General features: G+C 43.2%; 1 long non-coding RNA gene across 4 annotated transcripts in view; it reads right to left on the minus strand.

Moving 5' to 3' along the window:
* LOC122461103 overlaps positions 1 to 27781 on the minus strand; it is an 80317-nt gene that overhangs the window by 19969 nt on the left and 32567 nt on the right. Inside the window, exon 3 of one of the 4 annotated variants that reach the window (XR_006282838.1) lies at positions 15443 to 15856. The exons of the other annotated variants lie outside the window; for them this stretch is intronic. This is a non-coding gene — a long non-coding RNA (uncharacterized LOC122461103). Of the gene's footprint in view, positions 1 to 15442; positions 15857 to 27781 lie in introns of those variants that run through there. 4 annotated transcript variants of the gene reach the window in all.

The following is a 27781-nucleotide window of genomic DNA, read 5'->3' on the forward strand; positions in this document are numbered from 1 at the left end:
GGGAAAACCTTAAGAGCCGGGCCGTACTTCATAATCAAGAAGGACCTCCTGTACCAGGTCATGCGCATGCAGGAGCAAGAGGTACACCAGCCCCTATTACCCTGGAAACACCAGAGGATAATATTAAACCTTGCCCACAGTCACCTTTTTGAAGGACAGATGCGAATCTTGCGCAGGTTCTTCTGGCCAGGGGTACATGAGGATGTCTGGCAGTACTGCACCTCCTGTCCCGAATGTCAATTGCACAGCCCTCATCCACATCTAAGAGCCCCTTTGGTACCCCTGCCAATCATCAAAGTTCTGTTTGAGCGTATCACCATGGATCTAGTGGGGCCGCTAGAGAAGATGACTCGAGGCCACCAGTATGTGCTTTCATCCTAGACTATGTAGCCAGGTATCCAGAAGCTGTCCTCCTACGAAACACAGCCTCCAAGAGCAAAGAACTCTTGGAAATCTTTGCCCTGGTAGGGTTACCAAAAGAAATCCTCATGGAACAAGGAACATCGTTCATGTCCAAGCTAATGAAGGACCAGTGTTCCCTGCTCCACGTCCAGACCCTGCAGACCTCGGTTCATCCCCCACAAACTGATGGTCTGGTGGAAAGATTTAACCAGACCCTCAAGGCCATGATAAAAAAGGTGGTAAGCAAGGATGGGAAAGATTGGGACAACCTATTACCATACATCATGTTTGCCATCCATGAGGTCCCCCTAGCTTTCACCGGATTCTCCTCCTTTGAGCTATTGTATAGACGCCACCCCCGAGGCATCTTGGACATAGCCAAGGAAATTTGGGAGGAGGAGCCCACTGAGGGGAAGAATGTAATAGAGCATGTGCTACAAATGAGGGCCCGGATAGCCTGGGTCACTCCCATAGTGAGGGAGCACCTAGAAAAGGCCCAAGAGGCCCAGTGAGCTTACTACAACCATCAAGCTAAAGTTTGGCAGTTTCAACCCGGCGACCGAGTAATGGTACTGGTACCCACAGCAGAAAGTAAGCTATTGGTCCAGTGGCAAGAACCCTACAAAATAGTTGAACCTGTAGGGGGGGTAAATTACAAGGTGCAACAACCAGGATATCAAAAACTTGAGCAAATATACATGTCAACCTTCTGAAATCCTGGCATTCCTGGAGTCATGTGCAGCTGTTCAAGAAGAGCTGCACCCAGTGGACAAAACCCCTGAACAGGTGAGCGTGTCTCCAGATTTATCGCCAGTCCAGAAGAAGGAGGTATTTGAGATGATCATCCAGAACCAAGATGTATTCTCGACAAAGCCAGGTCACACAACGAAGACATATCACCACATTGTCACGAACTCTGGGGCCAGAGTAACAATGAGGCCTTACCGGGTACCAGCAGCCAAAAGGGAGGAAATAAAAGCGGAAGTAAAAAAAATGCTGGAGATGGGGATCATCGAAGAATCCCACAGTCAGTGGTCCAGCCTGATAGTGCTGGTGCCCAAACCTGATGGCACCACAAGGTTCTGCAACAACTTCTGCTGAACTATTCTAGGTTGAGGCATACTCTTGACCTTGCATAGATGAACTAGTGGACCATCTGGGTAATGCCCGGTACTTGACGACCCTAGACTTGACAAAGGGGTACTGGCAGATTCCCCTAGCCAAAGACGCGAAGGAAAAAATGGTGTTCTCTATACCAGGGGGTCTTTTCCAATATACGGTCCTCCCTTTTGGACTACATGGGGCCCCAACTACCTTTCAGAGCCTCTTGAACAAGCTATTATGCCCCCATGCCAGCTATGCTGCAGACTACTTGGATGACGTGGTTATTCATACCGCAGACTGGGAAACCCACTTGAAGAAGGTGGAGGCGGTCCTTGATACCTTCAGGTGAGCTGGCCTTAAGGCAAACCCTGTCAAGTGTGCCGTAGGGTTCACGGAGGCCAAATAGCTTGGCTATGTGGTAGGAAAAGGTCTGGTAAAACCCCAACTGAATAAGTTAGAGGCCATCCAAAATTGGCCCCAGCTGAGTCATAAGAAGCAGGTCTGACCATTCCTGGGGGGGTGGGGCATGGGGGGTTTCATCCCTCATTTTGCTACAAGGGCAAGTCCCCTAATGGACTTAGTGAAGGCCCGTGCCCTGATCCAGTCAGATGGTCCAACACAGCAGAGAGGGCATTTGTGGACCTACGGACTACCCTCTGCAGTAACCCCATGTTGCTAGCCCCAGATTTCACCAAGGAATTCATCCCACAAACAGATGCATCCGAGGTAGGGTTAGGGGACATCCTGTTGCAGATGGTCAGGGAGAAGGAGCACCCAATATTTTACCTCATAGGCAGTGACTCAGTGGGTGCTCTGGGGCTGCTCTGCACCCACCGGCAGCCAAGCTCCCCGCCCTAGCTCACCTCACCTCCGCCTCCTTCCCTGAGCGCACTGCATCCCCGCTTCTCCTCCCAGTGCTTGCCACCGCAAAACAGCTAATCAGATCACCTGAAGCCCATTTAGTACTGTCTGGGACTAGTTTAAAAGGAAGCCCTGTCAGAGAGACCGGCTGGTAGGAGCTGGGGGTAAGAAGGTGTGTTGTGGGAAGACTGGAAGAAAGAAGACCCAGGAGAAGTCAGGTACCAAGGAAGGTGCTATAAGGGGTCGTTTGGGGAAGTAGCCCAGGGAAGGGCTACAGCTCTGGTAGAAGGAAAACTACCTGTTTCCACTGCCAATTAGGGTCCCTGGGCTGGAACCCGGAGAAGAGGGCGGGCCCTGGTTCCTCCCAGCCTCCCCCCCACACCTCTACAAAAACGCTCCCTGAGAAGGAAGAAAAGGACTAAAGAGGGTTCTTATGCCAAACCCATTGACTGGCTGATGATGAAGGTGACTCAGTAAGCTGTAACTCTTGCCTCTAGGAGGGGAGAGAGGCTACATTGAGGGTCACAGCAAACCTCTGAGGCAAACCCTAACTATCTAGAAGCGCAGGACCCCCCGAGGCAAAGCCAATGCTCTGCCACAACACACAAAAGGCCTTCCTCATTATAATTCAATATAACACCAGGGTTCCAGCTTTACATCTGATATTAAGAGTAACTTTCAGTTGGATATTTGAGAGTACAATCAAGGGACTAATTCATTTTTGTTACACTCATGCAACACACTGAGGTCTATGTAAATGAGGGCAGAGTTTGCCTTGAGGACTCCCATTTGCTAGTTACTACGTAACAGTGGCCCAAGCTAAGATCAAGGCCCAATTGTGCTTGGTGCTGTACATGTACAGCTGATATGCAGTTTGTTGCACACCACCCTGTTGGGTGCCACTAATACCTGGACTAACCATTGCCTCAGATATGGAGCAAATCCTCCAAACCCTCCCATCAATAAAAATGAGCCTGATAAACTCTGATTAAAAAAAATATGGAACTCTTCTTTTAGAGACAGATTTCTTTCAAAAAGATTAACATGTTTCAGCTATTAACCTGGAGTACACTGGGGGAAAAAACAAAACCAAAAACAAATGGATCATAAAACCCACTGCTCTTCAGGCGGTATATCAGGGTATAATCCAGACTAATGAGTAGCTGTGTCACCCTTGCCCACTTTACAATGCTTTGCTGCTGTAGGCTCCAGCCCGGACTGCTCAGAAACAGGGTCCAGCATGCAAGTCACTCCCAGCTATGCCTGTGTGTGGTACAGCCAGCCAGCCACATCTTGGCTCATACCAGCCTTGGTTATACTGCAGGGTGACTCGAACATACTCCCAGGCTTAGTTTTTGCCCCAGAAATGTGCATCCTGTATTGCCCAGCCTTCTCTTGGACAATATAAGTTTTATATAAAGGTCCATTTTTTTAAAATAGAAATAATATGCATACAACTTGCCATCTCAAATGGAGTTTCCCAAACACTTCAGTTTAAACACACTGGATTGGAGAAAAACAATAAAACAAGTTTACTGTCTACAAAGAGAGAGATTTTAAATGAGTACAAATAATGAGGCACAACAGTAAGAAATGGTTACAAGAAAAGTAAAGATAAAACACAACTGGTGTCTAATTTATACTGTGTTAAATTCAAAGCAAAGTTTTCTAACCAGATGCTTTCAGCAGTGTTACTGACCAAGCTTCTTGGGTCAGGACCCCTTCTCCCAGAATCCAACAAATGCTTCCTTTGTTGCTTCAAAGGCTGTGAGTATGATGGGCAGGGAAGGAGAATGAGAGAGGTGCCTTGTGGTGTTTGTCCCTCATTTTTATGGTTTCAGTCCCACTCTTGAAAAATATTTCCAGATGTGTACCAGGAGACAAAATGGAAGGATGTGCCCTGCTGTTTATTCCCCCACCAGTCTGAGCTTCCTTTGTTTCCCTTCCTGCTTGATGACTCTGTTTACTGCTTAAATGCAAACTAAGTAGAACATACATTCCTTTGTTTGAGATAGATCTGTTTGCCAACCTCCGTTTGGAATGTGTATTAATAACATGATACAGTGGAATCTTATTACTTCACATACAATGTAGCCACACATTTTATCAGGACAATACTGATCAGTAAGTTATGAGTTTGTACAAATTACGCCTTTTAAAGTGTCATTTGAAAAGATTGACAATAGTGTGTGTGGTGTGAATGCAGGGTGTGATGGGATATATCTATCCCGCACTGACCTAGATGCAGTTAACCGCACATTGTGGGCTAAAGAGGCCATGCTGGGCATGCTGAACCTGGAGACAGGATATAAAAGGGAGTGGCCCAGCTCAGTTTAGACTGGCAGAAGAGGATAGCAGATGTGAGTTGCAGGCTCCTGCCAGGGAGTTGCTGGAGCTACAGACCACAGAGGCCAAGCCAGTGGGATCGACAATGGAACCCCCACTGACTCTGGAGAACAAGAGTGAGCCAGAAGGCTGACACCCCCCAGGAGAACTGACAGAGCAGGAACCAAGGGTAGGAAGTGACCCGGGGATGCAACTGTTAAAATAGGAAACCAACCTGAACCATGGATTACTGGTTTCACAGGCGCCCTGGGCCAGGAGCTAATGGAGAAGTGTGGGCCTGGGTTTCCCTGCCCTACCCCACACCCATCACATGGTGTGGGGGCTGCTCAAGGACTCTGGCCACTAGGCTGCGCTGCCCTGCTTTATAAGCTAGGGCACCCCATCTACTTTAGCTGTAACCCCTTATTTGTCGTGACCTGACACCGCATGACGGGGTGTATCTACCCCGTGACTCAGGGGTTCGTTGTATCACACCATGTGATTGTAAGGAGGCACTCCCAAGAGTTTGAAGTGATTATCCGTAGCAACTGGGGCCATCTTGGGCAACAGCAGGCACAGGACTACAGGTTAAAAGTGGCATGAAAAAACAGACAACCCTCTTTCTCGGAGCCAGTGTCAGAAGATATAGAGGCTTTCCTTGACTGACTGTTAACTCCCTTCAAGTGCCATGAATGTCCACCACTCTACTCAGCTTGTTCAGTGTAGTGTGATCTGTCCAATATTTGCCAGATCCCTTCCCTTATAGCTCAGCGGGGGAGGCAGTTATACATACATACATACATATTGTAAGAGACCCTTGTCCTCAAGGGCTTACAATCTAAACAGATGAGACCCACGGTAGGAGGGAAACAAGAAGTATTACTTCCCCATGTACAAAAGGAGGATCTGAGGAAGAGATTAAGTGATGAGCCCAGGGTCACACAGGAGGTCTGTCATTATTGGAAATGAAACCCTGATGTGCCACACTCTAGCCAAGTGCTTTAGTCACAAGACCATCCTTCCTGTCCTGCGTAGATGAAGTAAGAGCCACAAGAAATTAAGGACAAATTTCTGTAGAATTCCAAGTCTCTGTCTAGCAGAAATACTAAGAAAACATTGTTTCCCATCTATAGGCCACTTAAAGGATTGAGGAACATGGCTTTGGAAGAATACTGGATAGGCTAAGGGAACAGGATGACATGTCCAGCAGATCTGAGCATTTAATACATTGACAGGGCATCCTTAAGGGACTCCAATATATTTTTGGTATTCAGAGCTTTAAAATATTCATAGCAGGACCACTATGGGCATGTCTACAGGGTATTTTGGAGCAAGCCTCTCAGCCCAGATTGATAGACCAGATTAGCAGGGCTCAGGCTAGTGCTCTAAACATAGCTATATAGACAGGGCTTTGAAGTTAAAGCTCTGTAGACATTCCCTATTTGTTACTACCAAACGCCAAGAGGTGCTTGTCAGATCAACTGTTATAGGTTTTAATTGTGGTTCTCAACCTTTCCAGAGCCATCCTGGGACACCTTCATATTTAACCATCTTCCCATCCCCAATAGCTGGTCCTGATGCCTAAGGGAAAGTGATCCCAGGCTGAGAACCTCTGTCTTAGAAAAAATTTAACACACAAGCTCAAAACAGTGATTGTTTCTTTAATGACTTAATGGTTCTAAAGTAGGCTAGCAAGTACCTCTTTTCATATCAAGTGTTTTACATTTAAAAAAAGAGGACCATGTTAAAAGAACATTAAAGTGGTAAAATCAAGCACTCAATTCTCTCATTTCCTAAATTTTAAGGTTGCCTATGCTCATCCCAGTCCCTTCCTCGCCTCCTTGTCTCCCAACTCTTCCACAATGCTGGGGCAGCACTGAGAGCATAGGCAAGGATCTCTGTTCTGAGTTCTGGTTACTGGCAACACAGTTCAGGCCCCTCGCTCTACGAGGAGAAATTGTAGGGAAAGTTCTCCTGAACCTCAGGATGGAGCATATTCTGTGCTGATGGAATCTTTGGAGGATTTAGCTGCCAAACTAATAAGCCTTTGGGAATGTGAAAACTGATTTTCAGAGGTTGATAACTTGGCCAAATTTTGATGCATTTTTTCACAAGAATGGCAAAAGGCACATCCCTGTCACCAGAGCAATCATCTGGCCAAATTTCAAGCACTTGCTTCATAGGCTGGAGGCAAGAGAGCTTCTTAATGGATCATTTGTGAGAACTTTTGATGTTGGGGGGGAAAAAAATTTCCCCTACCTTGTCCTGAGAAACTGATTAACTGTTTTTGCTAAACTTTCCAGAAAGATTCAACCTGAGCAGAGACCCAATGAGGAAAATTTCAGCCCAAACAGTTAATGCTGGGGAAAGTTATAAGGAACTGAAAACCAAGTCTTATAATGGGAACTGTCAGGCAACCTTAGCTAGAGGCATCGCTACAGGTACCACTTATAATGCATAATTCATATTCATGCGCTGTTGTTTGTGGGATGCTTTAAATTCCAGCTTACTACCTGCATATGCTCCAGGGATCATGCTTATCCTTGGCGCAAACTTCTGAAGACATTTTTTATGTCTTTGGAATGCACCAGATTGGCATTTATTAAATAAACCAAGAATCATCCTCCTCCAGAGAGGAGCAGGGCAAAGACAGCTCCAGACTCCCTTCTAATGGTTTTATTACCCGCTGCCTCCTTCTCCTCTATTCATATTCAGAACAATGTTAATGTTTAGAAACTAAGCATAAAGAATTCCAGAAACTGTTTGTTTGTTCTTATTTAAATGCGAGAACCAATCCATATGCTGCCAAATCCTCTCTTCTGGGATTCAAGTTTTATCACCAAATAAAGTCATTCAAAATCAAATGTTGGTAAGTCTGACTCATGCTCCCGGTTTGGAGGACAAAGTCCAGAGGGATGCATGCACAAGTGCTTTTTGTGTGTGCAAATCAGGCTTTTTGCACATACAAATTCGGACAATTACAGAGGCTGAGTTGATACAACTTCAAGAATGTGTCCCTTTTGGGTTGATGAAGTTACAGAGCTTCAATTTAAAGCACTGGGCATACTGGGAATTTGTTCTACCATAGAAAAAAACCTTGAAAATAAAGATTTCTGCTAAATGATTGATGGCTGACATGCCTCTAACCTACAGTAGCTTTACATGCCTTTGGAATTAATGAAGGCTGGGAATGGGGGAGGGAGAGAAATGCAGAGATATTGCTCAAACTGCTTATCAAAACATCAGAAAACCTGAGGATTGTGGGCACCAGGCTGGAATCTTGACAAGGTGAATTTAAGCTGGTCCTTTTTGCTTTCCACCAGCTTTATTTTTGTTTTTATTTCTTTCCTTCCTGTCACTTATTGCTATGGAAATTAATAGCAATTTTACAATTGATTTTAAAGGGACAAGGATTGGGCCTGTTTATCTCTTGCTTCGGCTGGTTACAGAGCTTCCTGAAAGACAATGCAATTCTATAATGGCTTGTTGTAAATGCACATTTTCCCTGATGACCTCTGAAAAGCAATTCAGCTTTTTTTGGTCAAGAAAGCCATAGAGAAGTTGAACTGGAACTTGGGGATAACAGAAGTAAGGAACGTGAAACAGTTATAGATGCAGAGACCCTGAGTCACAGTCAGAGCTGATAGCATTGTCTAGATTTAAAGGCTGTACAAAACTTCCCATTTTAAGGCCTTTTTTTCAGTCGCTTATAAATTCCAAACTATTTGGAACTGAAATTTTTCATGCCAAGTGTTTGTCTCAGGCTTTAAGTTTCAGCAAAAGGGGGGTCAGACTTTTGAGAATTTGATTAGGGAAAAATACATTCTCTTGAACACATTAACAATTTTTTTACAACAGTTTCATTGAGAAGCTTTTGTACTCCATGCTTTAGTGCAATGGCTTGAAATCTGACATGGGTTCTTTGGCATAGGCAACCTCAATTCTGTATTTCTTAGGCCTGGTCTACACTACGGGGTTAGGTCGAATTTAGCTGCATTAGGTCGATTTAAAAATGACTGCATCCACACAACCAACTCCATTCTGTCGACCTAAAGGGCTCTTAAAATTGACTTCTGTACTCCTCCCCGACGAGGGGAGTAGCACTAAAATCAACCTTGCTGGGTCAAATTTGGGGTAGTGCGGATGCAAATTGACAGTATTGGCCTCTGGGAGCTATCCCAGAATGCTCCATTGTGACCGCTCTGGACAGCACTTTGAACTCCAATGCACTAGCCAGGTACACAGGAAAAGCTCCAGGAACTTTTGAATTTCATTTCCTGTTTGGTCAGTGTGGCAAACTCAGCAGCACAGGTGACCATGCAGTCCCCCCAGAATCGTAGAGTGTAGAATGTTTCTGCGCTCCCCCTATCGTCTCCGTCCCTGAGGTTATCGCAGATTGGAAGGCGAAAAAAACGCACTCACAATGACATGTTTTCCGAGCTCATGCAGTCCTCCCGCACTGATAGGGCACAGCTTAATGCATGGAGGCATTCAGTGGCAGAGGCCAGGAAAGAATTAAGTGAGTGCGAAGAGCGGAGGCAGGACGCGATGCTGAGGCTAATGGAGCTGCAGGAAAGCCAACAAGAGCACAGACCCCCGCTGCATCCACTGTATAACCGCCTACCCTTCTCCCCATGTTCCATAGCCTCCTCACCCAGATGCCCAAGAATGCGGAGGGGGAGGCTCCGGGCACCCAGCCACTCCACTCCAGAGGACGGCCCAAGCAACAGAAGGCTGTCATTCGAACAGTTTGATTTTTAGTGTGGCTACAATAAGCAATGTGGCCTTGTCCTTCCCTCCTCCCTCACCCCACAGCTACCTTGTCCATTATCTCTCTCGCTCTTTTTTTTTTTAATTAATAAGGAATGCATGGTTTCAAAACAATAGTTACTTTATTTCGAAGAGGGGAGGATGGTTGGCTTACAGGGAATTAAAATCAACAAAGGGGGCAGGTTTGCACCAAGGAGAAACACGTGCAACTGTCACACCAAAGCATGGCCAGTCATGAAACTGGTTTTCAAAGCCTGTCTAATGTGCAGCATGCCTTGCTGTGCTCTTCTAATCACCCTGATGTCTGGCTGCTCAAAATCTGATGCCAGATGATTTGCCTCAACCTCCCGCCCCACCATAAACGTCTCCCCCTTACACTCACGGGTATTATCGAGCACACAGCAAGCAGCAATAACAATGGGAATATTGGTTGCGCTGAGGTATGACCTAGTCAGAAAACAGTGCCAGTGAGCTTTTAAATGTCCAAAGGCACATTCTACCCCCATTCTGCACTTGCTCAGCCTATAGTTGAACTGCTCCTTACTACTGTCCAGGCTTCATGAACCAGGGGAGCAAGAGGTAGGCTGGGGTAGGTGCGACCGTGCTGTGCTGTCAGCTGGGAGAGCAGCTTGAGGCAGAAGCCTCCAGCTCGCATGATATTCCAGGCAGGACTGAATCCCCATGAGATGAAATTTAAAGAAGAGAATGACCTGGAGTCTCTGGGTCCCATTTGGTGCTCTAAGAGGAGAATAGCCATGTCTGTCCAGGCGTCCCTGATCGACCTCACTGAGGTCTGCCAGGAGCACCCAGGAGATGTACGATGGCTATCAGTCCTCCTGCACCATCTGCCGCAAAGGCAAGGAGCTGCTTCTGTGTAGCAATGCAGTACCGCAGCTGCCAGCAGCACCCAGGAGACGTATGGTGATGGTGAGCTGAGCGGGCTCCATGCTTGCCATGGTATAGCATCTGCACGAGTAACCCAGGAAAAAAGATGCAAAATGATTGTCTGCCGTTGCTTTCATGGAGGGAGGGGGGCCTGACGACATGTACCCAAAACCACCTGCGACAATGTTTTTGCCCCATCAGGCATGGGGAGCTTAACCCAGAATTCCAATGGGCAGCGGAGACGGCAGGAACTGGGGGACAGCTACCCACAGTGCACCACTCTGTAAGTCAATGCTAGCCACAGTAGTGAGGATGCAGTGCACCGACTTAATGCACTTAGCGTGGACATATGCAATCAACTGTATAAAATCGGTTTCTAAAAATCAACTTCTATAAAATCAACCTAATTTCATAGTGTAGACATACCCTTAGATTTTGAGTGCCTGATTTTGATGCCTTAACATTCTTTTAATGTACTTTTTGTATGCAATATACATAGGGTTACCATATTTCAGGTTCCCAAAAAGAGGACACTGCTGGGGGGAGGGGAAGAGAGCTGAGGGGGATGTGCAGAAGGGGGGGTGTATGTACTGTGAATGGATATTTTGGGGGTGCTGGAGAGGATATTTGAGGGGTGCTGGAGGGATACCTGCAGCCTCACTCTTGAATTGGGAGGGCAGTGTTGTTCCCTGACACAGTGGCAGGACAGATCCTGGTACCATGTTCTTTGGGCCCCTTGCCCTCCCCAGGGCTGTGAGCAGGGACCTGGGTGGGCAGGATCCGGCAGCTATGGCTGCAGGGAAGGGACTAATAGGGATACAGAGAGAGCTCTTTTTGAGCTGCAATGTCTGCTCACAAAAATCACAGACATTGCCTCTTATTTGAAAAATCCACCTGGACAAAGGGCGGAGGATCAAAAAAAAGGAAGTGTCCAGGAAAACCCAGCTGTATGGTAACCTTCTATATATAAGCATGTTCAGTATTCAGAGTAGCAGCCGTGTTGGTCTGTATCCGCAAAAAGAACAAGAGTACTTAGAGACTAACAAATTTGTTAGAGCATAAGCTTTCCTGGGCTACAGCCCACTTCATCGGATGCATAGAATGGAACATATAGTAAGAAGATATATATATACGTACAGAGAAGGTGGAAGTTGCCATATAAACTGTAAGAGGCTAATTAATTAAGATGAGCTATTAGTATGTATTTTCAGTTGCATCCTGCATCCATATATATCAAGCTACTCTTTGTGAATCACTTGTAGCAAGCCTACAGCCCACCACTAATAGTACGTAAAAGGGCTACCTAGAAGAACAGTAGCTACTCCACACGCTACACAGGGCCTAACTGAGTTGCTACTGTCTGCAGATGCAGATAAGAGGGCATGTTCGAGGAGTGAGCCAGTGTCAGGCCAAAGGCCACTTTGCATGCTACACATGGTAAATATATGGCTGCTTAGCAGCCACTTCACACTCCCCACAACAGGCATTCTTTCCCACCCATGCCCATCTTGGCAAAGGGTCCTGTTGGCCTTCACCCCTATCCTCCTCCCAGGTTTTCATGGTTCTCCCTTAACCATGAGAAGAGGAGATATGCATGTTGTGGTTTCACTCTTCTTGTTAGAATTAACAAGTGGCAAGTGGAAACGTAAGATCTCTCTTGCCTGGCATGTTACTGAAGCCTACTCTCAGGCTTGTAAATTAATACTTATATCAGGTAATGGCAACTCCCAATCTCAAGTCACCTGCAGCAGATTAGGAATACCTTGGGTATATCAGACACTGGATTTAGCTTTGAGAAGGTGAGAAGAAGAATTACTGGTTAGTTAAGGAGTTCAGAAGGGGGGAAAATTGCAATGTAATTGGATCAGCCCATTATGAGCAATGCACCAAAACCAGCTGAACTGCATTCTGTGATCTTTTCCAAATTCCATCAGATGACAGGATGTAGAAGGTGCAGTGGTAACTGTAAATGTGCTGCCTGTAAGTCTTTGTAAGTCATACAAATAATTTTATCTGGGGAAGATTTTAATCACTATTTTATTTGGGGTAATGTTTTTCAAGGTAAAAGGTAACCCTGCTCTCCCTCAAGTCAGTATAGAGTGTAAATTCAGAAATCTCAGTTTAGGAGGTAATTCTAATCTATTTGTCATAACCCCAAGAGTTTGAGTCACCACAAATTTTAAGAATAATTTTTTAAAAACCTATCTATGCAGGGGCTGTCTTCTGTTTTAGGTATACAATATATGTCGTTATTTAATGTACGTGTTATTGCAAATAACTTGAATTAAACATTAAATACCACATATAATGCTGTTTATTATGAACAGTGTATTTGTGCTATTAAGTCCCATGATATGGGAACATTAAAGTTATAAAATAATAAAGCAGTTTTGAAATATTTGATATGTGCACACATTCCTGAACCCCCGTTGGCAGAACTGACATAGCTTTGCCCATGAATTTGCACAATCAATATATTTATTTCACAACATAGTGGTTATGCAAACATCTCTGCTATGATTGTCTATTGAAAATCCCTCTGCTCAGATTAGCCATCATCCTTAGACTCTTCCATCCATATATTAACAAAGATCCACCTAAACTTCTTTCCTCCCCAAATCTATTCCTCACATATTAAGCACAATTCAAATTTAATAGAAGAGACTCAGAAGGGATGGAGGACCAACTGGTATGAAGTGTATTAAGAAGCAAGGAGGAGTATAATGGGAGAGAAGGCTGGGATTAGGTAGGTTGACAGTGTGGAAAAAAGATCTAAAATTGAGCAGACATTTGTGGGCATTTAGTGGAATTATGAGGGTAGCAGCAAGTCAAAGCAGAGGGAGGGACTGTGGTAGCCAATGGGAAGGCGTGGGAAATTGGAGTTTGATTTAGGGGTGCTTCCTCTTTATTCAGAAAAATAACTATGACCCAAGCTCTACCTTTCTTGACGGAATGAGCAATTTGCCAGGTTTGGGGTAGGTCACACAAAATGGGGCACAATCCAGCTCCCAGAATGGCATGGAATCCTCACAACAAAGCCCCAGAGCCTGCTTCCATAGATTTCATTGTAGGAGGGGATGATCCTTCATCTTGGACTTATAGACCGCTCATCCTTTGGTCATCACTGTTCCATTATACATGGATGACACTGTCTGAAGGACTGGTATATTAAGAATGCCCAAGTGAACACTGCACTGAGTTCACGTCAAATGCGTACTGCAGATCGATGGACTATCTTTAGAAGTCTTATACCATGAGACTCCATTCCTAGTAGTTTGGGAAGTTCACATGTGTATATTCAGAGCTCCAAAGTAAGCATATTTAGCACCCCAGTAAATTGTGAGGTAGCCTATTTACCACTAGCAAAGTCTTGCTCTGAGAAAGTTCTGATACAAAGAAAATCAAAGCTATGTTACTTAGAGAATGCTACCTCTAAGGGTATGTCTGAATTGCTTAGTAAACCTGGGCTGGACTCAGATTAAGCTCCTATATCATTGATATACAAATCAGTCTGACTCATTCCAGAAAGTCCTCAGGACTCAGGCTCATGAACCTGGCCATAAGTATGGGTCCAAGCTTGAGTCCCGTTGTGAGGTGGGTCCAAGCCCATGCTCTTTGCAGCGTAGACACAGCGCAAATCAGGATCTTGAGAGTTTGTCAACACTATCCCACAATCCCCATGGCCTGTGTTTCCCAGTCCTATCCCAAAACTTCCTATTTGATTCCTAGGAATCAGACGCAACCACCTGATTCAAATGCAGCTGCTCAGCATTTAACCCTTCATTTCCACGTGGAGTGCTCAACTGGAAATGCAGTTAATCATTTGTGTGAGCGATGGCCGGCACAACAAGAAGTTCTGAATCAAATGAACTGCTAGCTGGTCAGAGAGATAGATTCTGATTAACCTCTGGTGCAAAGCTGGCAAGACGTTAGACTTCTTCAAAAGCACAAGAAGTGATCATATTTACAAAGCTGTATCCAAGTGGTTGGCTGCTTTGGGGAATCAATGCAGAGAGCGTAGCTCAAGACCACATACTGCAAAGTCAAGGATGCTAATGGCACTTCTGGATAGTCCCCATCTTTGTCTCTAACATGATTAGTGTGTTATGTTATCATTAAAAGGAAATCCCAGTTCAGGCCCATCCAACCACGTGACCCTCTTGAGCACTCAAGCCTCAGCCTCCCACTCAGCTGTCTGGACTGAAGGTCTCTCCCTCAGATACCGTAATCTCTCAGCCCCTTTCTGGATTCATCCAAAATCTCCTCTAGCCCCCCTCTGGGTTCAGTCCAAGACCCTCCCTCAGACCCTCTGGATTCATTCAGATTCCCTTGGACATTGTCAGAATCTGTCACCTCCTTCCCCAAAGAGTCTGGTCAATCACACAACCCAAAACAGCTGCTTTGCCTCAGTTTCTTCTTGCCTCTCCCCTCACCATAGGCACCAGTCCCACACAAAGTTGAGGGGGGTATGGTGAAACAGTAATCCTCTTCAAGGGCTACATAAGCAATTAGATATTTAAATAATGAAATCCTAATTGTGTGAAATTCACACAACACATTTGGGACTGTTGTACTACTCCTAGCAGTTCACTGGCTTCCAATTTCAACGCCAATTTCCTCCAAGATATAACTGGTTGGCTGCTTCTTGAAAGAAGTGACTCAAATTCCCAAGAGAAGTTAATGAAAAGTAAGGCTTTACACATGCAAAAAAGTAAGTTCTGCGCATGTACAACTGACATTCAACTGTTATATCCACTGAGGGTTTAAACAACTACAGGAAAAAGAAATGGTCTCTTATACTAAGTCAATACCAGAAAATTTAGGTCTTGGCTTAGTAAAAGACTAGAGCCTTCTTTGACTAAGGGAGCAAAGATGAGATGTAGCATAGACATGACAAATGAGCTCCCAAAATGAACAGAACTAATTGATGCATGAAAGCGTGTTCCTTGGTATCTAGCCAAACAGTGGGTTGAGACAGCATGGACAGATTAAGTAACGGTGATTTTAAGAATCACCAATAAAAAACTCACTGATTTTAATCAGAGTTTCACTTTAAATGAGTTTTCTGGAGTTAACTCACATGGGTGGGAATGATCCCCAAAAGTAGCCTTGTTCGAGCATTCAGACTGCTTGACTTTTAAAGGATATTTATTCATATTTTATATTGTGAATGTTATTTTATTAACTAAAGCTTTTACATCAAAAATGAGAGCTGTAATGTTAGAATTAACAGAGCAACTTCACTCAAATAGATGTGCATTATCCGAATATGAAGGTCTAGATTATTCTTCCTGCAGAGGAAACCCAGGGACGTGGGCAGAGGTAACTCAACTGTGAGCATCTTCTCAGTTTTCATGTAACTTTCCACCCATCTGAGGATACAAATTTAGAGAATATGGCCTCTCACGCATACAGATCCCAGAATCCCCAGGTCCAGAGAAAGATATAGGTCACTTATTCAGCACTGCTCTGCTGACCACCCTTCTTTCCACCATCTCCTAGATGAAGGCTGTTGGGAAAAAAAATTCCTAGTAAGTTTAAGGTTTACCCTGACTCTGTTTCCACACACACATTCTTTTATTATTCCAAAGGCCATTTGGTGTTGGTTACATCCAAGATACAAATATAAGCATATATGTGTCTATACTCCATGCCTTTGCAATAATACAGTTATAAGTATTAGCTGAATATTCACAACCAAATCAGGCCCAGGAGACACCTTCCCATCATGGCATGACTCCAGGAGGTAAGGAAAAGCTCTGACAAAACCCCTAGAAAACCTTGCTTTTTATACATTAAAACAAGTAAGTGATGTCATTTCTGGTCATTGGACCATAGCTAAAATCAACAGAAGCAGTTTAGGACTCTACTCTGCTCTCTTCAAGGTTTTTTCCCCTTATCTCTTTTTGCCATATTTCCCCACCACGCACACGCACTACTAGAGTAAACATTTCTAACCAACGATTTACAGCACGTGGTGCCCTATTAACCATGTTTTCTTTATTTCTATTGCTTAGCCCAAACCTTAAATAAGATAACACTGGTGGGATCACATCATCATGCAGACCTGGGGTGACCAGCAGTGGCTCCAGAACTTTTGCATGAAGAAGCAGATGTTCCTGGAGGCTTGTGATCAGCTTGCCCTGACCCTTCAGTACCATGACACATGCGGGAGGCAGGCCATTGCAACTCTGCTCCAACAATTGACTAGACACAGATTAAGGCAGAGAGCAAACGCTTGCTGTTTGCAACAGCTTCTCCAAAAGAAACTCCATCCAAAAAGCATGGCATTTCTTCACAGACAGCACACAGTTCACACATTAAGTGCTTGTGTACACATAATGTTATTCAGAATTGCTGTAGACAACAGAATAGCTGAAACTAGCGATGTTAAATGCTTGTTTTTGAAATGAACACAAATTTAATTTAGAACCTATGGGAGAAGTGGATTCTTTTTCATGTTCATATAATTCAACTGCTCAAAATTTCTGCACACGAGTCACCTTAGGGCTAAGGCCACGCACGGAAGATTTTAGCACCAGTGGAATTTGTTAGATAAAGTTATGAACAACTGAAAGAGGGGAGTTAGAATGGAAACTATATTTCAGACTTGTAGTGTTCACTGCTAATAAATGCTATCGTTACTTTTAGGCAAAAAATAGAGATTGTTTTCAGACAGGAAGTAGAGAAGATATTTAATACACTTCAGAAGAAGTAGAAATTAGTCATATAGAGATTAAAATCAAAAGAGATGTGAAGGTTACTCATCTATAAATTGCACTTGTTTTGAGATGCAATGTTGAGATTACTCACATGCTATATAGGGTGCAGTTATTTTCAGACAATCTAGAGAAGGCTTATATATTTTTCTTTCTGATTAAGTATTATCTATGTTAATTGCATTCATTAGATGGGATTGAGATTTCCCATGAATTGCAATAATATTCAGATGAAATATGGCAATTACTCAAATTAAAGGTGTTTTAGATTTGAAGTCTGGAGTGCTGGTGGTCAGTACATCATATACTGCCATAAGAACTACATGTTGCAAGATCCTGCAATGCACAGGAGCACATGCAAGATTGCTGTGTTTCATTCACAAGTGTGAATGCCTGGTGAAGTCAAGTTTATGAGCTAGGAATTGTTAACAGTGGACTGTAGTAAATCTCAAGCCCCACATGCCCAAAGTGCACAAGGTAAAAAAAAGGGTAATTAGCAAATCAAGACATGGATTTAGGCTACAGGGCCTCTTCTTAGGGGTCAGTCCTGCTAGAGTAACTCGGTGATTGTGCAGTAGTGCTCTAATTCGGCAGAATTGAGTGTCCGTGAACTCTCTGTCCTGATAATCACTTTACCTTGCACCTACACTACGCAGGATCAAGCCCAAATAAAAAGATTGTTCTTTATAGTATCTAATGGGTCTCAAAGGGAATTTAAATAAGATGCATGCATAATATGTACTAAATATCAGATGAGCTATAGCTATTCAGTTTAGTCACAGAATCAAGTTTATTCTTATTGTAAATTATCCAACATGGGTTGTTTTACAGTTAAGTTTTTTTTAATTTACCAAGTAGAGCATTAGTGTCTGCACAGTGTATTGCTATATGGCCTTTTATATAGGGCCAGGTAAGTGCATAAACTTTCACTTTTAAAGGGCACAATGGATCTCTGACTGACAACATTTAGCAAGACTCTATGGCACTGGCTTACCTCTGGGTCAACCTCTCTACTAAATTTTGTGTAAAGACACAGTTAAAAAGGTATTAGTCAATGATAAAATTTTAAAAGGTATTAGTCAAGGAGAAATTTCAACAAGAACCAAAGTTTAGAGAAAAAAGAACAGTAGTACTTGTGGCACCTTAGAGACTAACGAATTTATTAGAGCATAAGCTTTCGTGGGCTACAGTCCACTTCATCGGATGCATAGAATGGAACGTATAGTAAGAAGATACATATATACATACAGAGAAGGTGGAAGTTGCCATACAAACTGTAAGAGGCTAATTAATTAAGATGAAGTATTATCAGCAGAAGAAAACAACTTTTGTAGTGATAATCAAGATGGCCCATTTAGACAGTTGACAAGAAGGTGTGAGGATACTTAACATGGGGAAATAGATTCAATATGTATAATCATCCAGCCACTCCCAGTCTCTATTCAAACCCAAGTTAATGGTATCTAGCTTGCATATTAATTCAAGCTCAGCAGTTTTTTGTTGGAGTCTGTTTTTGAAGTGTTCTGTAGCAAAATTACAGGTTTCAGAGTAGCAGCCATGTTAGTCTGTATTCGCAAAAAGAAAAGGAGTACTTGTGGCACCTTAGAGACTAACACATTTATTTGAGCATAAGCTTTCGTGAGCTACAGCTCACTTCATCGGATGCATTTGGTGGAAAATGCATCCGATGAAGTGAGCTGTAGCTCACGAAAGCTTATGCTCAAATAAATGTGTTAGTCTCTAAAGTGCCACAAGTACTCCTTTTCTTGTAGCAAAATTGCCACCCTTAAATCTTTTACTGAGTGACCAGAGAGGTTGAAGTGTTCTCCTACTGGTTTTTGAATGTTATGATTCCTGATGTCAGATTTGTGTCCATTTATTCTTTTGCGTAGAGACTGTCTGGTTTGGCCAATGTACATGGCAGAGGGGCATTGCTTGCACATGATGGCATATATCACACTGGGAGATGTGCAGGTGAATGAGGCCCTGATGACGTGGCTAATGTGATTAGGTCCTATGATGGTGTCACTTGAATAAATATGTGGACAGAGTTGGCATCAGGCTTTGTTGCAAGGATAGGTTCCTGGGTTAGTGTTTTGGGTGTGTGGTTGCTGGAGAGTATTTGCTTCAGGTTGGGGGGCTGTCTGTAAACAAGGACTGGTCTGCCTCCCAAGATCTGTGAGCGTGAGGGATCATTTTTCAGGATAGGTTGTAAATCTTTGATGATGTGCTGGAAAGGTTTTAGTTGGGGCTGAAGGTGACAGCTTGTGGTGTTCTGTTATATTCTTTGTTGGGCCTGTCCTGTAGTAGGTGATTTCTGGGTACTCTTCTGGCTCTGTCAATCTGTTTTTCACTTCAGGAGGTGGGACTTCCTCTTAAGTGTGTGTGAAGTGAAACCAAATCAAAACTACAAGAAAAGCCAAAGGACATAGACATTAAGTCAGTGTGAAATTTCTCACCAATAGTAACGTACTTTTAGAAAAGAACAGAAGTTCATGCTCCATTTTAGAATGCAAACCAAACTCTGGAGTTACCACCAGAAGACTTCACAATAAAAATATCTATCTAAGAAAAGAGAGATGGCTTAGTGCCCACTTCAGGGCACTAAGGTTAGCTGGGCTTTTCTTAAAGTTTCTCCATGTAAAAAGTTAAGGTTGTTTGAAAGATTTATTCTGTTGTTTACACTACATCACTACATGTGATTTCTGCTGGAGCTATTTTTGTAGTCTGTGGTCACATCACTGAGTTCCTAGAATCAGGATGATAAATTTTAATGTTGTACATTTGTTTAATTATGTAGTAAACTTCCACATTTTAACAGCAGAGTTCCTCTTTTTTTACTTCTCTTTTGAGGTTTGCATTTCTGTAAAGTGTATTCACTAGGCTGGGTGGAGCATGTGACACTTCCCAGAATACCTGAATGACAAAATGTTGTTCCCACTCCTTTCTCTCCTATAATTTTATCTACAGACTTGGCATACAAAATTTCTTTTTAGGAAGCAGGCTGGGATGACAGTGCTCTGTGTGCTATATTTTTACTCTAAATATGCCATCAGTGTATACGGTGTAGTCAGTATTTCACGCTGCTTCCATAAGTTGTGATTGTCACAACAAAACAAAAAACATTAGATACAAACAAAAGCCCTGGTGCAATCACTGCTTTGCAGCTTACATCCTCTGCATGTCTGCACTGCAAAAGTGACCCAGAAAGCAGCCCCAGGCTGTTCTGAAAAATGCTATCCTTTGGAATGCACCTGCACAGGGTACTCAGGACACAGAGTTTTGGTTTACATAGTACTTGACTTTTTTGGTTTTAGATTAAACTACTTTTGGTAGAAGTGGCAGTACTCAGTACTCATCTAACAATCTGATGCCATACTGCTTGGTGGCAGAATATAGGCCTTTCAATTAATGTTTGAGGTTCATATATTAACTGTAGAGAGCCCAAACCAAAACCTTGCACACAAGCTCTCCAGAACTTAGTGATGGTGTTGGGGGCAGGCAGTGGGGTGAATCTGGGTCATGATTTTGCTGATAGACAAACAAAACCCTAGATCAAACATCCCCAGACTATGGGGTGTTAAAATACTGATCTGGATATGTTTCAGAGTAGCAGCCGTGTTAGTCTGTATTAGCAAAAAGAAAAGGAGTACTTGTGGCACCTTAGAGACTAACAAATTTATTTGAGCATAAGCATGTAGCTCACGAAAGCTTATGCTCAAATAAATTCGTTAGTCTCTAAGGTGCCACAAGTACTCTTGATCTGGATATGAAATTTGTATCTTTAAATCCTTGTTAGATTAGCTGCTGAATGTGATTTAGACTGGACAGATCCTTTTACCTACTTCTGTCAGTCAAACAGTCTATGGGATTATTTTTGTTTAGTGCCTTCAGAGCCACTGAATTTTCCTTCAGATTGAGCACTCTGCTTTTGAGACAAGTTCAAAGAAGGAAAGAGAAAACCAGCCCCTCCAGCTCCTCCTTTAAAAGTAATGTAATCCACTCCTTTATCCCACTGGGAGGAAGAGTCCAGACACATGGCATGCATAACTCCTGTCAGAAAAACAATTACAAAATATAAAAGGACTTTTATGAGATGTGTGGCCACCAGTTCTGCTGGAGTTCTGAAAATCAAGGGATGAAAAGGCCAGAAAATCCTGTGACAAACTGTTTCTATTTAGAAGTCAGAGGCCTGTTTCAAAAAAATGTCTCTCATTTTCTCATTCTATCACCTCTGGTAATCAAAGACATTTCAGTGGATTTCCCCCCTCCCTAGTTGTCTATTTAAATGATGTCCAATTTGGCACCCTTGGTGATGTCTGCATTTTTTTGAAGGTTTGGATGAGTTTCAAAATAGTTGTTTATATGCTTCTTTTGGAAGTCTCCTCAAAGTATCTGTATCATGCTTCATACATATTTTTGTCAGAGAGGAACACAAGTTTTTGAAACCTAGTGGAAGGGATGGAGCTTTATTGCAGACAACGTCCTTTTGCTAGTTAATCTGTCATTAAGCAGTATCAGTATTTGTTTCATTGATATATACGATATATGATAGAGCTTTAAGTTTTTAAGATGAGGTCTATTATCTAGATGAGGCCGGAAGTTTTATCTCATCATCTACACTAGGCCAATCTAGAGATCTACATCAACACCATAAAGAGATCATTTGGTGCACCTGCATCAATCTGTTTTTATATTCAGTGATTCACTTTTGGCTTTCTTATGCCTATGTGGTTGCCACTTAAGGATACATTTTCAAAACAATATGTGCTACCATGTTCCTTGAACAGGTGACATTTTGTGCAAATTTTCATTTTCTTGCTGCATGGAGGATGATATAAACAGACAACTGTAGTGTTTCGTAAGACTATAACAGGGTTCAAAAAAGAATTAGATAAGTTCATGGAGGATGTGCAATGGCCAACACCTCCATGTCACTACCCGGCAGCTGTGATAGTGCTATATGCATTATCACATAGACCCAGTGGAGAAACACATGACAGGAAGTACAACTTCAAAGGGCCAGACTGGTATTTTCCCTCATGGCCCCTGATTGGTAGTGGCACCCTCTTTTAGCCCAGCAGGAGTTCCAGGAAATGTCCATGCAACAACGTGGACTTTCACCCCAATTGTAGTGATGAACCTGCCTCTCAGCTCACTGTTGAACTCCTGACCCCAGCTTGGACCCTTGGCTTCTGCCCTTGAACTCTGACCCTAATATCTGGTATCAATACGTGAACTCTGACTCCAGCTTTGTCCCCTGGTTTCAGTGTTTGGTTCCTGACTCCAGCTCTGATCTTTAGCATTGTTCTTGGCCTCTGACTGCCACTGCTGCGACTGCCCAAGCCCCAATCACGACAATGACCGAGAAATTAACTTCAACTGAAAATATGATTTAAATCAGGAATGACTCTAGTATTTCAGATCATCTGTTCAGACATCTGTAACTCTGGATCAAGAGGAAAACATGAGACAAGATCCCACAGGGGATTAACTGTTCGATGGGGGATATAACAGCTATTTCACAAGTTTTAAGTAAACATACAAAAAACCTGTCCTTGGATTTCTGTAAGACTGCATATGTCAAACATGGAGGTGCAATGCTGTAAGTTAATTGTGATGGCAACAATACCACAACCTAGAAATCCAATTCTGAGAACTTTGCTGTCCTTTTTAGCTACAGCTGCAATAGCAAGCCTTGCCTGGTTTACATAAGACAAGGTATCAGTTCTCAGAACTTGAGAACAAACCCATGTAGATAATATGACTTTCTTTTTGAGGTTGAACAAATGACAATATAATAAACATTTTTGCTGTTGGCCAATGGCTTAATGTTTCCATCATCCCTCACCCCAATACACTGCTGGCATTTGATAATTTCCAGACAAGGTTGCAGCATTGACCATTAGTTCATTACCATGGCTACCCATGACCCTGTTACAGCCTCAGAAGTAAAAAAAGGCCTGGCAGTTGGCCTGGTATGGGACTGGGAAGCCTCCAATAATATTTTGGCATGGCAGTATTGTTAAAGTGTAAGAGACAGAACACTTGTGTCTGGCAGAGACTGGTACAACCTGCCAACCATGGGGCAGTATCCATGGGAAACAAATTATCTTTGCGATATTTCACTCATTCAATAGAAGTGCATATTTCACTATGTTAGCAAGAATATGCAGTGTTGCCTCTACTCTGGAGTGCCATATTTCAAAAGTCCTATCCATAGTAACATAAAATGGGATCTATGGTAAACAGTATTGCCAAATTTGAGATTAAAAAATCAGTAGTTCCTTGAGATCAAAAATCATGGGTTAGATCCCCCAAATCATGAGATTGGCCCCATGAAGCATGAAATTTTAAAAACATTCTCAAACCATGTTTTTAGTCTCTCTTGTTTTTTTTTTTCAACTAGTGTTGCCAAGAATAATATAAGAGATGTCCCATATATAAATAAGAAACAGTACAGGCTGCCTGTTATCTGATATTTCAACCAGGCACTTCACTTTGCAAAGTGCCACTGGTTGGCAACTTGACCTAGCACAGGGGGTCACAACATCACTCAAATTTGGCCCAGCTGCCCCTCTGTCTGAGCCAAACTTGAGTGGCATTACTAACAGAGGGGTATCAGGGCCAATTTTGAGTGATGTTGCAACCTAGCGCATGGGGTTGCAATGCCATTCAAATATGCCCGGATGCCTCTCCATTCCTAGAACCCAGCTGAATGTAGCCCCTTGCAAATGAAACCCCTGCTGGTTGCAGCAAATCCTCCTCTAACTGCTCTTTCTCCAGTCCACACCCCTTCTTTCAGATCCAGTGCACAGCACTGCAGTAGGCAGAGACCAACAACTGCAGCCTCTGATTCAGCGCTTGGCACCCATATGAAACTGGAACAGGAGCTGCCATGGCTGCACAGCCTAGCACCTGAGGTCCTAGTTCCTCTACAGTGCTCAGAGCTGGAGAGGGAATGGACCCCTAGGAAAGATGAGAGAGGAGATGGGACTTTCCCTCAGAGGCTCTAGTAAAGACTGGGGACATCCGAGGTCTGTCCTGCGTTTTTTGAAACACAGCATTGGCAAGCCTCTTTTTAACTCCCCTCTATTCTTCTGGCTATTTGTGTGTGATAATTTCAGATTGAAAAGTCAACCTTAAATGCCCGCTTTCTCCAGGCTGCTCAGATGGAGTCTCCCCCTCTTTCTCCTCACCCCTAAAATAGGGGAACTACCATACATTTCCTATTTCTGTCTTGACACCCTGCCTCTTTGCCCCCTGTGGCATCTCCCTATGTAGGGGGAAAGTCCCAAGGCAGCGGGAGGCAGGATAGTGTTGCTGCTGGTTCTGGGGCCGGAGACCCAATATCAGCTTTTTCCGACTCCCTCATCCGCTGCCTTCTACTGCACTAGGATCTTCAATCTGCTCTAGGACCATACACGCAGGCAGGGCTCAGTGTAAGGACAGGTCTGTGTCCTTAGCCCCAAGGTTCTACGCATAGCTCTGCCTGCATGCCCAGCCCTGAAAATCGCAGGAGCGGGGAGCTTCTTGCATCAGGGTTATCCATAAATTACATAATGGTTTAGGGACTGGGTGAGTCCTTAATTTTGCATGTTTTGTTTCACTGAAAATCACTCAAAAGTGTGTTATGTAACTTAAGGGCAGCCCCTCATCATGGCAGCTCCTCCTGCAGGCTCCAAAGTCCTGTGACTCATGATCTGTTTGTGAGTTGGCAACACTGTGCTTAGAGGGCACTCCACTTATCCTCTACTACCTCCAGGCTGGGGGAGCTGCAAGTGGATCCCCCATCACTATCCTCTATACTCCCCTCAGCCTCCTGCCACATTCCCTGCATCCTATTCCCCTGAACACCTAAATCTGCCTCCTAGTCCCCCACTCGCCTCATCCCACCACCACTCGCCTTTCGGTGTCTCTGCTGCTCCTGACTGTCCCTGTGTTCTGTCTAGCCCCCTGAACTATAGAGAGTCAGCCATGCTCCCTGTGAGCCTAGCTTCAAACTATTTGAAAAGCGTGGGAAGAGGCAGCCTACTTTATTAAGCAAAAACAACAAGGAGTACTTGTGGCACCATAGAGACTAACAAATTCATTTGGGCATAAGCTTTCGTGGGACACGGCTACCACTCTGAAACCTGTCACCATGCAAGGTGCTTTATTAAGGGCAGCCTCCCTTCCACATACCTGTATCTGTACTGTGAATTTATTTGATATATAGCTAAATAAGAATGTCTAAGACCAGGGCCGGCTCTACGTTTTTTGCAGCCCCAAGCAGCCAAAAAAACCAAAAACAAAAAACCAAACCAGCTGAATACGCTGCTGCCGGAGAGAATAGGAACATCGGAGGGAGCGGAATTGCTGCCGACAGCAAGACCTGAGTCAGAAGAGTTGCCACCGAATTGCTGCCACGGGAAGTAACGGAGAGGTGCTGCTGCCAAATTGCCACCAGGGCTGCTGCTGGAGTGCCGCCCCTTCAACAGTGCTGCACCAGGCACCAGCTTGCTTAGGTGGTGCCTAGAGCTGGCTCTGTGTAAGACAATCATTATCTAGACTTCTTCAGAAATGGCTTAGACATGGAAACATAAGTACCTCCAGAAGTATCGCAAAGTTGAATTAATATTGTAGTCAGAGTTAAGTTTACTATGTGAATTTTTATTTCTTCAAGAAGTATTCTTTATCAAAGAGGAAGTGATTTCTTAAGTTTGTGAAAGAATCTTAACTCAGGATATCCTGTATTCTTAGTGCTTATGTTATATAGCATGTCAGCAACCTTAAGAGCATCTTAACACAGTTTAGTATCTTGAAATATAATAGAAGGCTTCTCACTTCACTAAAAGGGACTACATTTAAATATAAGTAACTAACCTAATAGAATCAATCATTCATTAATAAGAAGTTACTTTCTAAAATCATTTTTAATTTTTTCAATACTACAGCATTACTATTAAGTAGATTTAGTTGATGAAGGGCTATTTATTATACCAAAACAATTTTTTCCTTCCACTGATGCATAGAATCATTGAAGTGTAGGACTGGAAGGGACCTCAATAGGTCATCTAGTCCAGTCCCATGCACTCAAGGCAGGACGAAGTAATAACTAAACCATTCCTGACAGGTATTTGTCTAACCTGTTCTTTAAAACCTCCTGTTACGGAGATTCCACAACCTCCCTAGGTAATTTGTTCCAGTGTCTAACTCGCCTGACAGTTAGGAAGTTTTTCCTAACGGCCATCCTAAACCTCCCTTGCTGCAACTTAAATTCACTGCTTCTTGTCCTATCCTCAAAGGTAAACAAGAACAGTTTTTCTTCCTCTGCCTTGTAACAAATGTTTAGTACTTGAAAACAGTTATGTGTGCCCCCAGGATTCTCTTCTCCAGACTAAACAAACCCAGTTTTTTCAATCTTTCCTGATAGGTCATGTTTTCTAGACCTTTAATCACTCCTTGGGACTTTCTTCAATTTGTCCACATCATGTTGTGAAACCCAGAACTGGACACAATACTACAGTCGAGGCCTTAGCATGGAATAGAGTGAAAGAATTACTTCTTGTGTTTTGTTTACAACACTCCTGCTGATACATCCCAGAATGATATTTGGTTTTGGTTTTTTTTGCAACATTGTTACACTGTTGACTCATATTTAACTTGTGATCCACTATGATCCCCAGATCCCTTTCTGCAGTACTCCTTCCTTGGCAGTCATTTCCCACTTTGTATGTATGCAATTGATTGTTCCTTCCTAAGTGGAGTACTTTCCATTTGTCCCTATTGAATTTCATCCTATTTACTTCAGACCATTTCTTCAGTTTGTCCAGATCATTTTGAATTTTAATCCTATCCTCCAAAGCATTTGAAACCCCTCCCAGCTTGGTATCATCTCTAAACTTTATAAATGTAGTCTCTATGCCATTTTCTAAATAACTGATGAAGATATTTAACAGAACTGGACCCAGAACTGATCCCTGCAGGACCTCATTTGATGTGCCCTTCAAGCTTTACTGTGAACCACTGATAACTACTCCCTAGAAACAGTTTTCCAACCAGTTATGCACCCACTTTATACCTGCTCCATCTAGATTGTATTTCCCTAGTTATGAGAAGGTCATGTGAGACAATATCAAAAGCCTTACTAAAGTCAAGATATGTGTGAGGCTTCAGGAGAGTCTGACTAGTGAGAAGCAGGCTGAGTATTAAAACAAGGACTAAAAGGCAAATTAGCAATCTAGTGTAAACTTAGTCTCTCCGCTAGCTACTGCACAGGGAGAGATAAGTGGAGAAACATTCTCCTGTTTTAATAAAACTTTACCTTTTTTCAAATACAGGCACAGGAGAACTAGCATGAGCAGCAGTACATTTAAATAAATGTCCTCTAAGGACTCTCTAATTTTTATTTATTTATTTATTTTTATTTCATTGCCGAAAAACTCCAAGATGCTGCACACAGCAAATGGTTTGCACAGTTGAGGGCACAATCAAGGTTTAAACTGACATGCTTTGGCACAAAGCACCCTGATAGTCTCCTCTCTCCTATACAAATTGTTCTTGCCAGAAGCAGAAGTAATCTGTGTACGTTTGGAGTGGGGTTTGAGGCTGTGGCTGCTTAGAATATGAATATGCTGGGAGAACCAACAAGCATCAGAATTTGCCTCCCTATCTTATTAGCAGAGTTAACTGACTTACAACTAAACTAAGAGGTTACCATATGTATTTATTAT

Source organism: Dermochelys coriacea, chromosome 7 (assembly GCF_009764565.3).
Source record: "Dermochelys coriacea isolate rDerCor1 chromosome 7, rDerCor1.pri.v4, whole genome shotgun sequence".
Lineage (NCBI taxonomy): Eukaryota > Metazoa > Chordata > Testudines > Dermochelyidae > Dermochelys > Dermochelys coriacea.